We start from the raw sequence: 15,731 nt of genomic DNA, 5'->3' as shown, positions 1-15,731 counted from the left end.
TATTTTGGATTAGAGAAAGGGGAGTGAAGAGAGGGGAGGGAAGGTAGGAAGGATAGTAGAATGAGTCAGACATTATTACCCTATGTGCGTATATGATCACACAACCAGTGTAACTCTACATCATGTACAAACAGAAGAATGAGAAGTTATACTCCATTTAAGTATGATGTGTTAAAATGCATTCTACTGTCATGTATGACTAATTAGGACAAATGAAAAAAAGGGCTGGGGATGTGGCTTAGTGGTTAAGCACCCCTGGGTTCAATCTCTGGTACAAAAAAAAGAAAAAGAAAGATGACAGAAATTTAATGGTCTACCCTACAGATATTATTCATCCTTTTTTTTTTGTTTTGTTTTAGTACAAATAGCTTATAAGAAAAGTGAGAGAAAAAATCTACCTAAAAAGGGTAAATGGTAGCAAATGACCTGCTATGAAAGATGCAAGAGTAACAGCAAAGATTGCACACTGCCTTCCTAGTGGCTATCATCGATGGGGTATAAATATGAAAACACTTAAGTGCCTTCATCTTTTTATAATTTCATGTCAAGAAAGGGGTAGTGGTAAATTGGCTGATTTGACAAGCAACTTTATGTGCCTTTGACTTCTGCAAGAAAAAAATTAGAAAGGACTGGAACATTGCTAATATGGAAAGGAGAATTACTCTAATCTCCCAATGTAAATGACCCATTTCTGTACAAGTTCCTGAAAATGAAATGTCCAGATTCTCTAAAGCATTAAGCCAAAATAACCTTTATAATTTTTACCCAGGCACATTGAATGGACTGGCCAGAAATAAAAATTGCTTACAACAATTTTCTGATGAATAGTAACAGGAAGCTGAGGGTTAAATGTGGAGGAAAACAAAGAAAATGTTTCTATGTCCACTGAAACGTCCCTGTAGCATCAAGGCAGCAGCTGCAACTTGCAGACAGAAATTTAACCCAGACTCTGGAGAAGTCCTTGGGCTCAGTGAAAAGAACCTGTTCACATGCACACAGAAATGACAGTCCAACTATCCTTCTAGAATTGTAACTCTATGACTGGTGTTTTAGGTTCCAAAAGGAAAACCATTTTTAGATAGATTTCTGGAGAAAAAAACAGTCTTTAAGAAAGTCTGTATTTCCAGCTGAGGAATATAGCTCAGTTAGTAGAGTGCTTGCCTCATATGCATAAGGCCCTGAGTTCAATCCCCAGCACCCTGCCCCCGCCCCCCCCCAAAAAGAAAAGAAAGTCTATAGAATGTGGCTCAGTGTTAAGTGGTGAGGCACTGGGTTTGATCCTCAGTGCCACATAAAAACAGATAAATAAAGTTAATAAAAAGTCTATATTTATGTGGAAAATAGAAAAATATTAAATAAAAGGATCAAAAATGTGTATTCTTACACAGTGATTTAATTGAAATGGGTATTTCCTCCACTGATTATACATCTTGGTCAACTCCATTGGTGGACTCCTCAGTTGAGTTGGCTATATTTCGTTAGTAATATCATATTTTCCATTTCCTTATACATGTCTATAATAGTACCTGCATCCACAACTGCTTGTGAAGAGAATATGATGCTATCTGCTTTGAGATAGTTTTTATATTGTGGATCTAGACAGCTAGGGTTTCACAGAGCTCACTGTTGACTCAGGCTAAAAAGGGCTACTAAGTATCAGTTTCTCTCTGACTTATTGTTTTACATAATTATAAATGACATTAAAAAAAAAAAAAAGGCTCATGGCCGGGTACAGTGGTGCATGCCTGTAACTGCAGTGGTCTCGGGAGGCTAAGGCAAGAGGATGGCAAGTTCAAAGTCCAGCCTCAGCAACTTGGTGAGGCCCTAAGCAACTTTGTGAGACCATCTCAAAATAAAAAATTAAAGGGCTGGTGATGTGGCTCAGGGGTTAAGCACCCGGATTCAATCCCTGGTACCAAAACAAAAACAAAAAGGCTCATTTAAATGCATATCTATGTCAGCTACTATGTCTTGAGAAAAAGCAGGGCAGCTTATGTACAGATAAGCAGAGGGGAGTTGACAGTGCTCCAAAACTAACTTCTCCCTCACTACTGGATCATTCCCATCAGAATATAAACATGTGCTGGTATCGCTCATCTTTAAAATACAAATAAAGCCAAGAAACAGTCACCAACAAAAAAATTCTTCTCTGGTCCCATATGGCTGCTGTCTACATTCATGGACTATGTCCTTCATAATCTCTCCTCAATCCACCACAATGTGGCTCATATCCCAGTACACCACTGAAAGCACTCTTGTCCAGGTCATGAATGATCTCCGTGTTCCCAAACCAGAGTCTCTTGTCTGCTCTCTTCTTAACAGAGCTCTGTAACACTTTTCCAGGTTAAAGGCCACCACTCCCCTAACACAAATATTTTTTCTCTTAGCATTTAATTTTAAATTTTTCTGATTTTCCTTCTTCCTCACACCTCTTCATCTTCCAATATACTCTAGGACTCTCAGTTTTGGACTCTCATCTCTTCTTCTTCTCCTCCTTTTTTCCCTTTTTGTGGAGCTGGGGGTTGAACCCAGGCCTTACACATGCTAGGCAAGCCCACTGCCACTGAGCTGTACACCCGCCCTCATCTCTTCTCTACCCAGACATTCTCCCAGTCACTTCCAGAGCATTAAAAGCACTGACATTTTTTGACTAGCAGATACTTTACTATAATTTTGATGTCCAGGCTATTATATCCAATATGATAATATATAATATGCATCCCACACATGATGTGGAGATTGTGGGAGCCTCCTCAACATCTAGCAGCTCAGATATCACCTTCTCAGAGAGGTTTACCCATCTTGCTTCCCCCATTGTTTTTCTCCAATGTATTTAATTTTTTACTTATTTATTGCCTGTTTTCCCAAACTAGCATTGAAGATTTTTGAAAGAAGGTCTGTTGTTGGTCTTATTCATTGCTTTATTCTAACATCTAGAACAATGACTAACATATTTACAAATATTTGTACATTTTATTGGTGAATATTAAAGAGTGGTGAGTTTCACTGTGGCATATTCATACATGCATAAAACATAATTTGATCAATTTCATTCCCTATCAGCTCCCTTTTCCCTTTCCTCCCATGTATCTACTTTCTCTATCCCAATGGTCTCCTTTCTAATTTCATCATATCCCTTTCTTTTTCTTTTCCATTCCCGCCCCCTCTAGCTTCCACACATAAGAGACAACACACAACACTTCTCTTTCTGAGTCTGGCTTATTTTGCTTACTTTAATGATCTAAAGATCTATCAATTTTCCTGCAAATTTCCCTGATCTTTTCTGATAAAATTATTTTTAGTCACAAGCTCTGTGTCCATCAGTCAAAAGCATATCTATACAGTCACAAAAGTTATTGTCTGATACATATTACTAGAAAGTAAGCATTTAATAAAAACAGAGCAAAGGGATGTTAAGGGGAGGTTAGATTTTTATTTTCAGGAAGTTGTGGTGTAAGACCTGTGAATAGCCATCATAGTACTGCATCTGACATGTTCTCCTGCCCTGGTCATAGCCATGTCTTGCCCCTTGGCACCTCTTCCTGAGAGGACAAGTGTGTCATAGGCCTATCTTGAAGAATTCTTCCAGGTCCTTTGTCCTCAAATTGATGTCACAGGACCCTACACACAGATATCCAAGTTTATCTTACATTTTCTATCCAGAAAAGTATAGGTGATTGTCTCAGAGACCTTCTCCATCATATCAATAGCAGGGTTGCCCATTTGTTTAATTAGAAAATATGGCACCTCTGCTAGACAATTTGCTCTAAATTCAATGAGCAAAAATCTTCCCAAGTAGAGCTCTCTTGTTTCTGAATTACCATGTCCTAAACTACTTTCCTCTGTCACACCTTTCTGCCATAATGTTCTGCCTGACCTTAGACCCAGAGCTCTTGCCAAGGACAACATATAAATCCCAAAAGTATACCCCCAGTGACCTACTTTCTCTAGCCACACCCTACTGCCCACATTACCACCCTCTTAATCCATATCGGTGGATTAGTCCACCAGTTAGGTTTCACTTCTCATAATCTAATCCCTCTAATAATTCTTGTATTATCTCACACATGAGCTTTTGGGGGACACTCATATCTAAATAAGCGGATATCCATCCAGTCACATATAACTGATCAGAAAAGACACAACAAACATTGGTTCAGAAGTGCCATTATCCTTTTGACATCCAGAAGAATAACATTAATATAGTCTTGGAGGTTGTTTACCAGGAACAAATATATATAAAATATAAGGAAGTAAGGAATTGGTTGTGCAGAATGTGATGCCTCAAAAGGAGTAAGACCACATGATAAACTGGATGAAAGCACACTTGTAGTTCATCCTTACCCAGATGGAAAAGAAGACAATTGCCAAGTATGTTTTGAGTCTAAAGCTGCTTTCAAAGAAGGCTCAAACATAGCACGTCTGCAAATGTGTAGATCTCAATTTAGAAAGCTACAACTGACTAAACCAAATGGAAACTAGTCTATGTGACAAAAATCTTTTTGCCTATTGGTATGGACTGACATTCCTAAAAAGGGGGTTTGGACTTGGGATAAAGAGTAAAATAAAACTATCTCTTGGCCAGTACATATTTTTCATTATTCTTGGTCTGTATAAGCAATTTGGTTGCAATAAAACAACAACAAAAGCAGGACAGACATAAAATTAATGTCTCTTTGTGAACTTATCAGATGTGAAGCCATCCCAAATCTGGAGACACGGGACCCAAGTGTTTGCTTACCTGAGGCAGAATCTACCAGATACCACATGAACCATAAGATGGGATATTTTGGTGAATTGTTGGGGGTTAAGAATGTACCAGTAGGAGAAGAGTAGAGCTCCTGGGGGTCACAATCATGGGGTGGTTCCCACTCTTATGCAGGTTTTTTTCTCTAAAAACTCCACTAGACTTTCACAGAGGGGATCAGGGAGGATTCAGAGAAAGTTCCCACATGATTCTGGCTGAGAAAGAGGAAGAACAACACCTGCAAAATCTACCCAGACCATTTTCCATTAGGAAACTGGAGGCTCCATCCACATGGTACCATGTGACAACATTGGTGGAATGAACTGCAGCTGGGGGAAGGGCACTAAACTTTCCAGACAAGACACCCCCCTATTTCACCTGAGGCCAGGGGAAGGGACTTTAAGGTCACAGATTGAGATGGCGGTGGATACCCACTGCATCTAAAAGAAGGAAATAGAGGTTCAAAAGAAAACTTTACCCTTAGAGTAGGAACAGGAATTCTTGTGAGTGCTCAATGAGGTGTGCTCCAAAGACTGAAACTTAATTAGAATAGATAATGTTTCCCCTTATCCATAGCCTACCACTACACTAGTACAAACCTCCAATAATAATACTGGATTAAGCTGGGAGGACTATAAGAGATAGAACCTCTCTGGGGAGCAGCACAAAGGGAAAACCCAAAACCAGAAGAGGAGACAAATACAAAGTCACTAGAGGAAACTGAAGTCTCTGGTGCCCATGGCGACAACAAACCTCAACAGTGGTAACTATAACAACAATAAACATCAAAGATAGCTCTGGCTAGATTAATACAAATCTCCATACTAAGGGTCTATTTACCCTAGTTTCTATTGTTCTTAACAAAATATCTGACTTTCAACAACAACAACAACAACAACAAAAATGCAAGACAGACCAAAAGATAAGAAATAAACACAATTTGAAAAACCAAAGTAATTATCAGAATAAGACAATGACATGACAGAGATGCTGGAACTAACAGAGGGAGAATTTTAAGTAATTCATGACAATAATATTAGAGGATCTAATGGAAAAGATATCATTATCAGATAGGTAATTTTAGTAGGCATGAAAACCATATGCTTCAAAATAAAAATGCTAGAAATAAAAAACACCTGGTACCAGAAATGAAGACAGTCTTCAGTGGGTTTATCACTAGATGAAACACCTAAAGAAAAAATCAGGTAACCTGAAAATAGGATAACAGAAATTACGTAAACTGAAAAGTAAGAAGAAAAAAGAGTGACAAGTTCATCTGACAGCTGTGGGACAATATGAACCAATTTAATACTGGAATAATAGGAAACTCAAAAGGAGAATAAAAACTAATGGGGTAGGTGAAATATTTGAAAACCTAATTGGTAAATATATTCCCAGATAAGTGACAAAATTTAAGACCCTATATTTGAGAAATTTAAGACCTCTATGAAAGTAAACTAACCAACAAACCAACCATACTTAGATACATCATATTTTAAAAAATGAAAGCCAAAGACAAACACAAAATCTTAAGAGCAGCTAGGAGGGAAAACTCACATTACCTACTGTTATTGAGTAACTGTGTCCCCCCAAAGTTAACATGTTAAAACACTAACCCCTAGCGTGGCTGTATTTGAACAAGAGGCCACTAAGGAAGTAAAGTCAAACAAGGTTCTAAGGGTAGGAACCTTATTGGATAGAATTAGTGTCCTTAAATGAAGAGATTCCCAAGAGGTTTCTTTATGCACATGCACCAAAGAAAAGCCATGTGAGGGAAGATGCAGTGAGGATGAGGCTATCTGCAAGCCAGAAAGACAGCCCATAATAAAAACCAACCACGATGGCACCCTGATCTTGCACTTCCCAGCCTCTACAACTGTGATAAAATGAATTTCAATTGGTTAAGCCATCTGGTCTGTGATACTTCATTATAGCAGTCCAAGCAGAAAAACGTATCTACAAGGCAGCAAAGATAAGAATTAAGCAGACTTCTTGTAAGAAATCAGGCAAACAAGAAGACTATAGGATAACATCTTTCTCAAGTGTTAAAGTAAAAAATGGTCAACATAAAATTCTGTACCCAGAAAAACTAACTTTCAAAAGTGAAGGAAATGCCTATAATCGAAGTGGCTCAGGAGGCTGAGGCAGGCGGATCCCGAGTTCAAAGCTGGCCTTAGCAAAATCGAGGCACTAAGCAGCTCAGTGAGACCCTGTCTCTAAATAAAATACAAAATAAGGCTGGGGATATGTCTCAGTTGTTGAGTGCCCCTGAGTTCAATCTTCAGTGTTCCCTACGCCCCCCCAAAAAAGTGAAGGAAAATTCCAGTGTGTTGGAACTGAAGACAATCATGCTAAGTGAAATAAACTAATCCCCCAAAATCAAGGCCTGAATGTTCTCTCTGATATGTGGATGCTAACTCAAAGTGGCGAGGGATGAGGAACGAGGTGTAGTGAAGAATAGGAGTACTTTGGATTAGACAAAGGGGAGTGAAGGGAGGGGAGGAGGAATGGGAATAAGAAAGATAGAAGGAGGAACTGGACATTACTAGGTTCATATATGTATACATGACCGATGTAATTCCACCTTATGTACAACCACAAGAATGGGAAGTTGTACTCCACATATGTATAATATGTGAAAATACATTCTTTACTATCATGTATAACTAAAAAGAATAAATAAAAAGAAGAGTTAAAAAAAGTAAAGGAAAAAAATAAGACTTTCTCTGTACTTATTTCAATGTCAGTTCCCTCAGTTTTTATTTAACTGACAGAAGACCTATCCTACAAGATATATCAAAGAAAGTTCTACACACAGAAAGAATATGATACAGGGAAAGAACTTGTATCTATATTAAAGAAATTAAGAGCATCAGAAATGGAAGAAATGAAGGCAAGATAAAAGATAACCATTTAAAGCAATACCTTTAACAAGGTATTGGGTATTTATAGCACAAATAAAAGCAAAATTTGATATATGACAAGAACAGCACAAGGAATTTGAGGGAGGAAATGGAAATACACTTATGTAGGGATTTTCACTACATGCAAAATTTGAAGGTGTAAGGAAATCATTTTAGAAATACATTGTAAACACTAGGCAACCACTAAAAATGTGTTTTTTTAATTAATTTTTTTTTAATTTTTACAGACTGCATTTTGATTCATTGTACACAAATGGGGTACAGCTGTAAAAATGTTTTTTAAAACATGTAAATAATAACTCCATAGAGGAGGTAAAATGAAATTATAGTGATGCTCAACTAAAACCAGAGAAGTTGGGGGATGGGGTGAAGGAAATCTACATTAAGCAAGTTGGTAGACTTTCATCATATTATATCAATATCACTTTATGTTAATGGCATAAAAATACTGTAGGTCTGTTAAAGGACACATTATCATAATGGATACTAAATCAAGACAGTTACAGAATGTCTATAAGAAACTCAATTCATAACAGTTAGATGCAAGTTTTTTTCTAAGTGTATATGTACCTAAAAACAGATCTTCAAAATACATTAAAAGGTCTTCATGAACTTTAAAAGGGTCATAAAACAGATATAAAAGGAGAAATAGACAAATATGCAACTTTAGTCAGAGACTTCAACATTCTTGTCTCAGTAACTGTTAAAACAAGTAGGCACAAAATCAGTAAAGATACAGATGATCTGAATGACACAATCAGTGTGACATAATTGATATTTATAAAGCACACCACAGTAGAATACTACATATTATTCTCAAGTGCACGTGGACTATAAACCAAGATGAACATATTGTGGGCCATAAAATAAAACTTTTAAAATTCATGCAATGTACATTTGTGGACCACAATGAAACTAAATTATAAATCAACAGAAAGTTATCTGGGAAATTCTCAATGTTTGAAATTTAAAGAATATACTTCTAACAACCCATAGGACAAAAAGAAAACTCTCAAGAGTAATTAAAAGTATTTTGAACTAAATGAGATAAAATGTCAAAATATTACTTGATATGCCAGTTAAAGAGAAGGGAAATTTATAGCACTAAATGCATATATTATAAAAGGAAAAAATCTCAAATCAATAATTCAAGCTCTCACTTCAAGAAATCAGAGAAAATAAAATCTTAAGGAAGCACAAAGAGGAAAGTGACAAAAATCAAGCAGAATTCAGAAAAACTGAAAATGGGAAAAAACCAAAGAAAATCAATTAAATTATAAGTTGTTGTTTTAAAAGAAATAAAATTGATAATCATATCCAGGAAAATCAAGGCAAAAGAGAAAAGATACAAATTACTGTATCAGAATCTCACAGACATTAAAAGGGTCATAAAAGAATACTATAAACTCTATTCCAAGAATCTCAAAAACTTAGAAAAAATGTTCAAATTCCTTGAGTTATTCAAACTACCAAGATTCACTCAAGAAGAAAGAAAAAACCCAAATAGGTCTATATCTCTTATAGAAATAGAACAAAACAGTAAAAATCCTCTAAAATCCAGGCCCACAGATTTTTACCAGTGAACTACACCATACAATAAAGAAGAAATAACACCAACTTTATATAATCTCTTAGAGAAAAAAGAAAGGGAACACTATTCATTTTACGAGACTACCATTATCCTAATACTACAACTAGACAAAAAAACTGCAGAAAAGTATCTTTCATTGGCACTGATACATCATTCTGAACAAAATATTGGCAAATCAAATTAAACAATATATAAAAAAAGATACTACGTCATGACCAAGAGGAGTTCATCTCAGAAATGAAATGTTGAGTGTATGAGGGAAAATCAATGAATATAATTTACTGTATTAATAAAGAAAAAACTATATGATCACATCAATAGATCAATGAAGTTCATAATAAATACTGACAGTGATCTATGAATAAAAGGAAATTTCTTTTATCTAATAAAAGGCATCCATACTTAGTGGGGAGACACTGTACGCTTTCTCCCTAAATCTGGAACAAGGCAGGCTGTCCTCCTTTACCACTCTTTTTCAATCTCATACTAGAAGTCTTTGCCAGTGAGATAAGGCAAGATAAAGAAATGAAAGATTGTAAAGAAAGAAAACTACCTTTATTTTCAGATAACATGGTTGTTTATGTAGAACATTCCAAAGAATTTACAAAAAGTTCCTGGAACTAAAAAGTGAGTTTAGAGAGTTCACAGGATATGGTCAACATACAAAATTGAAATGTGTTCCTATATATTTAACCATGAAAAAATGGGATATGAAATTTTAAACAGCATTTATAATAGTACCAAAAAATAAAGTATGTAGATATAAATCTACAAAACATATGTGAGATCTGTAGAGAATTGTAAAAACACGATGAAACAAATCAAAGATCTAAATAAATGGAGCGAGCACATCAGCAAGATACTGGAACTGGAGCTTATTACCATTTTACCCCCACAGAGGCACCAATTTTAACAATTACCCATGGGTAAGAGTACCTGTGAAGACTGGGAATCAAGCACAGAAGTACCAACACATCATTAGATGCACTGAAGAGGGTAAGAACAGTTTCACTTTACTTGGCTGAAGACTCCTGCTGCAACCTTTTGACCAGAGGGTGTCATGGTGCAGATAGGGGCCTTTGCCAGAATCAAGTTTCAGTTTTGTGAACCTGTGACTGATCTTCTGCACACACTCCTCTTCTGGGCTCTGATGTTCTACACAGATCACCTACGGACAGGACTGTACCTGACTGACTACCTGGTAGGCATTAGAAACTCCTAAACAAGCCATGGGGGTAACCTACAGAGATCTGGGACCAGAGGGGATTTAGTAAGCAATTAGGTGGGAGAAAGAAGCATAAATACAAGTCCAATTTATGAAGTTATCAATTGTTCCATCCTTTCAGTGCATAAAAATGAGGCATGTGGTCTGCAAGATGCACACACACAATCCTAAAGAAGCTAGAATAAAATTCAAATCATTCAGCAAACATTTGGGAGCTGGCTATTCACCTGGTCCTCATTTAAGTACAGGCAACAATACAGCTCTGCACCTATCAGTGGAAATACCTAGGCAAAGGCCATAAGGAAGGTGGTGATAATGCTGCTGCCACATACAACATCACCTTAGCCAAGTCCAACTCCTCCCTAGACACAGCATCCAGAAGCATAGTAGCTGCTGGAACCAGAAGCCACATGATGAGGGTAAGGATGATGCTAATAATTCTGTTTCTTGTGGTCGTCACTGATTTGTCCAGTGTTGACCTTAAGGACTTCCATGGGCACATGGGTAGTAGAGGGAAGGGCAGTGGGTGTTTATTGCTGGTGTCTGGCTTGTGGGCACTCTGCTGCAGGAAGTGGGCTGCCGCAGTTTCTGTTGCTGTTCCCTGAATTCTTCCTCTTGCATCTGCTCACAGGAGTTTCTGGCATATCATGATTAAAAATGTCACACTCCAAGGCTTAGAGGCCATGAGATGCTCTGTGGAACTGCTGCCACTCTGTGCTAGGGCTCTGAGGTGAAACCAAGCAAGATGGTCACACAGAGGACTGAGGCACAGCCAGGTCCCCATGGCAGGTGGGGCCAGGGTATCCTCAGGCAGACCCCGGTAAGCACTGGCTTCATGTGTCTCAAATATACACATTTTTAATTTGTCGATTATATTGCAAAAAGACAGAAAATAGATCAGAGCTATACTGTCTCAAATATACAGTTTTAATTTGTCAATTACACTTCAATAAAGATGGAAAATAAAGACAGCACTATATACTGTGTTCAGAAATTAAAGACTGAATGTTGTTAAGGTGTCAATTCTCCCTATTTTGACCTTATACACACAAATAACCTGAATCAAATCCTGGTAAACTCTTTTTTTTTTTTTTTGGTACATATTAACATGATTAGTCTAAAATTTATTCAGAAAGACAAAGGAACTAGAATAGCCAAAACATTCTGAAAAAGAAGAGTGGGAGAATCTACATTGACTCTAAAGCTACATCTAGAGAAGACATTTCAATATTGGCAAAGGAATAGATATATAGGTCCACAAAACAGAGTAAAGAATCCAGAAATAGATTCATATAACTGTAGTATTGATTACTGTACTTGATTTTTGACCAAGGTATAAAAGTAATTCAATGCAGAATAGATACTCTTCTTAACAAATACTCTTAATGATACTGGAACAACTGAATCTCTCTATAAAAAAATGAATTTGATACATACATGATACCTTATGCAGAAACTAACTCCAAATGGCCCGCAAACTGAAATGTGAAATGTAAAACTATAAATCTTCCTAAAGAAACTGTAATGAAAATTTGATTGACCTTGGGTCTGGTGATTAATTTTTAGATACAACACCATCATCATAAACCCATGAAAGAAAAAAATGATTAACTGGACTTAATAAAAATTTAAAACTTTTTTCTGTAAAGCACTGTTAAGTGAGTAAAATATAAACTGCAAACTGGAGAAACTATTCTCAAATTACATATTAATATAGGACTTTATCCAGAATACATAAAGAATTCTTAAAACCCAACAATAAGTAAACGACTCAATTTTTTAAATGGGCATAAGACATGAACTGCTCCTTCACTATGAAAGATACATAGATGGCAGGCAAACATATGAAGTGATGCTCAATACTAATTACTATTATGGAAACTCAAGTAAATACCACAATAATTATCACTATATACCTATTATCATGTATAAGACCCCCAAAACCAACAATAACAAATGCCAATGAAGATATGGAATAAAAGAAACTTTCAATGGTAGTCGTTGGAAGATAATTTGGTATTTATCCATAAATATAAACTTACCACACTACCTAGCAATCATATTCCTAGGTTAATCAAAATATCTATCCAACTGAATCCCTGTATGTGAATATTTCCAGTAGTTTTATTCATAATTGCTAAGGACCGGAAGCAATATTGACAGAGGAATAGGTAATTCTGGCATATCTAGGTGGAATTCTATTGGGGTACTACTTGTTAATAAAAAGAACTGAGCATTTGATTCATGTAACAATATGGATGAATCTGGAATGCACTGGACTAAGTGAAAGAAGCCATTTTGTGTAAGTTCATTCATAAAAATTTTGGAAAAGGTTAACACACACACACACACACACACAAATAGGGAAACCAAATCAGCATTTTCCAGGGTTTAGAGGCTGGTCAGTGGTTCATTACAAAAGGAATAGAATGTACAGGGGACCTTTTAGCTTGAAGGAAGTGCTTTGAGTAATATACATGTAGATATACAATTTGTAAATTTGTTAAAAAGTCATAGCTCTGTACATCATACAAAGTGAAATTTAATGTAAGCAAACAAACAAAATCAAGTAGGATATCAAGGATTCCAAGATGAAAGTTCCCCTGTGACAAATGAATCTGATTAGAATAAAAGACAGAAATGAACCCACATACATACAGTTATCTCATACTTGACAAAGGCGACAAAAGCATACACTAGAGAAAAGATAGCCTATTCAATAAATGGTCTGAGAAAACTGGAAATCCACACGTAACAAAATGAAATTAAACCCCTCCCTCTCACCCTTCATGAAACTTAACTCAAAGTAGATAAAAAACTTAGGCACTAGAACAGAGACCCTGTGCCTAACAGAAGAAAAAGTAGGCCGAAATCTTAACCATGTTGAACTAGGATCTGACATCCTTAACAAGACTCCTAAATAGCAAGAAATAAAATTAAGAATCAATAAATGGGATGGATTCAAACTAAAAAATCTCAGCAAAAGAAGCAATCAATAATGTGAAGAGAGAGCCTACAGAATGGGAGAAAGTCTTTACCACAAGATCCTCAGATAGAGCATTAATTTCCAGGATATATAAAGAACTTAAAAAACTTAACACCAAAAAACCAAATAACCCAATCAATAAATGGGCTAAGGAACTGAGCAGACACTTCACAGAGGAAGAAATTTAATTGATCAACAAATATATGAAAAAATGTTCAACATCTCTAGCAATTAGAGAAATGAAAGTCAAAACTACTCTTAAGATTTCATCTTACTCCAATCAGAATAGCAATTATCAAGAATACAAGCAACAGTAAATACTGGTGAGGATGGGGAAAAAGGTACTCATATGTTGCTGGTGGGAATGCAAAATGGTGCAACAATTATGGAAAGCAGTATGGAATTTCCTCAGAAAACTTGGAATGGAACCACCATTTGACCCAGCTATCCCATTCCTCGGTTTATACCCAAAGGGCTTAAAATCAGCATACTACAGTGATGCAGCCACATCAATGTTCACACATCAAAGTTCATAGCAGCTCAACTCACAATAGCTAAACTATGGAATCAACCTAGATGCTCTTCAACAGATGAATGGATAAATAAATTGTAGTACATATACACAATGGAATATTACTCAGTCTTAAAGAAGAATGAAATTATGGCATTTGCTGGTTAATGGATGGAACTGGAGAATATCTTGCTAAGTGAAATAATCCAATCCCAAAGAACCAAAGGCTGAATGTTTTCTCTGATATGCAGATGCTAATTCACAATAAGGGGGTGGGCTAAGGAAGAAAAGAGTTACTTTGGATTAGGTAGAGTGGAGTGAAAGGAGGGGAGGGGGTATTGGGATAGGAAAGATAGTAGAATGAACCAGACATTATTACCCTATGCACATACATAAGTATATGACTGGTGTGATTCTGTATCATGTACAACCAGAAGAATGAGAAATTACACTCCATTTATGTATGATGTGTTAAAGTGTATTCTACTGTCATGTATAACTAATTAGAACAAAAAGAAAAAAGAAAAATAATCTCAACAGCAAAAAAAAAAAAAGGGGGGAATGACAGCTGGGGCAGTGGAACACACCTATAAACCCAGTGACTCAGGAAGCTGAGGCAGGAGGATCACAAATTTGAGGCCAAGATCAGCAACTTAGCAAGGCCCTAAGCAACTTAGTGAAACCCTGTCTCAAAAATAAATAAAATAAAAAGGGGTTGGGATGTGGCTCAGTGGTAAAGCACACCTGGGTTCAATTCCTAGTGTCAAAACAAAACAAAACAAAAAACAATGAATGACATAACTCTTAACTGCACACAAGAAGGGGAAAAACACGATTGATCTTAGTGACTTTGGAAAACAGTTTTAATTCAAAAGTGTAAAGCTACAGATAAATGGGACTATATATAAATACTATACTGTAATCAGTAAATTTCTTGTGGGGAGTATAAGCTGAAAGTTTTAACTACTTTCTACCTATATTGGAAATGAACAGTAAGTAAATGACGGGTGGGCTATGAGAGGCAGGTTTCAGAGAAGACACTTATAAATGAGCAAGAAAGGAAGGATAGGATAGACCTTTGTGTATGAATTAGAGCTGCAGACAGCAAGCAGTATGAGCTCATGTTTAGTACTCTCACTCTCTCTCTCTCTCTCTCCTTCTGCAAAGGAATGCAGAAGTCCACCTAAAAGAGCTCCCAATGCTAACTAAACAAAGCCAGAATAATTTGATCAAAAAAATAAGTAACAATATTTTTGTCATCCCAAGTATAAAATAAATAGACATGAATTCTACTTATATAAATAAATGACTAAATGATTGAACAAATAAATAAATGGAGGAAGGAAAATAAGTATTCTTCATAGACTAACTCCAAATAATGTAGGTAGGTACTCCTCCTTTCAGCACATGAAGCTTAATTTTCCTTCCTCCCTGCCCTGAGAGTACACTGGACTTAATGATTAGTTCCAAAGGACAGAGTATGAAAAGGGGAAAATAACTTTACAGGGAGAAACTTGTCAAGTACTACCTAAACCAGCTTGTCAAGATGAACATCACTAGAGATGAGTCATTTTGTTATCATGTACTCCTGCTATGATGTGACTAGGAGGGCATTCACCTTGTTGTCATTCTTGTATTAAAAACTGTGGAACCAACCTAGATGTCCTTCAATAGATGAATGGATAAAGAAATTGTGGTATATATACACAATTGAATATTACTCAGCCTTAAAGAAGAATGAAACTAA

The 15,731-nt window shown here is 36.3% G+C and overlaps 1 protein-coding gene across 1 annotated transcript in view; it reads right to left on the bottom strand.

The window, feature by feature from the left end:
• The window catches only part of Ccdc191 (coiled-coil domain containing 191), an 89,717-nt gene that overhangs the window by 10,580 nt on the left and 63,406 nt on the right, over window positions 1-15,731 (bottom strand). The gene's annotated exons all lie outside the window — the stretch shown is intronic.

Source organism: Sciurus carolinensis, chromosome 9, assembly GCF_902686445.1.
Source record: "Sciurus carolinensis chromosome 9, mSciCar1.2, whole genome shotgun sequence".
Classification (NCBI taxonomy): Eukaryota; Metazoa; Chordata; class Mammalia; order Rodentia; family Sciuridae; genus Sciurus; species Sciurus carolinensis.
Note: the sequence above shows the minus strand (reverse complement) of the source record. Positions and strands in the feature narration are given on the sequence as shown.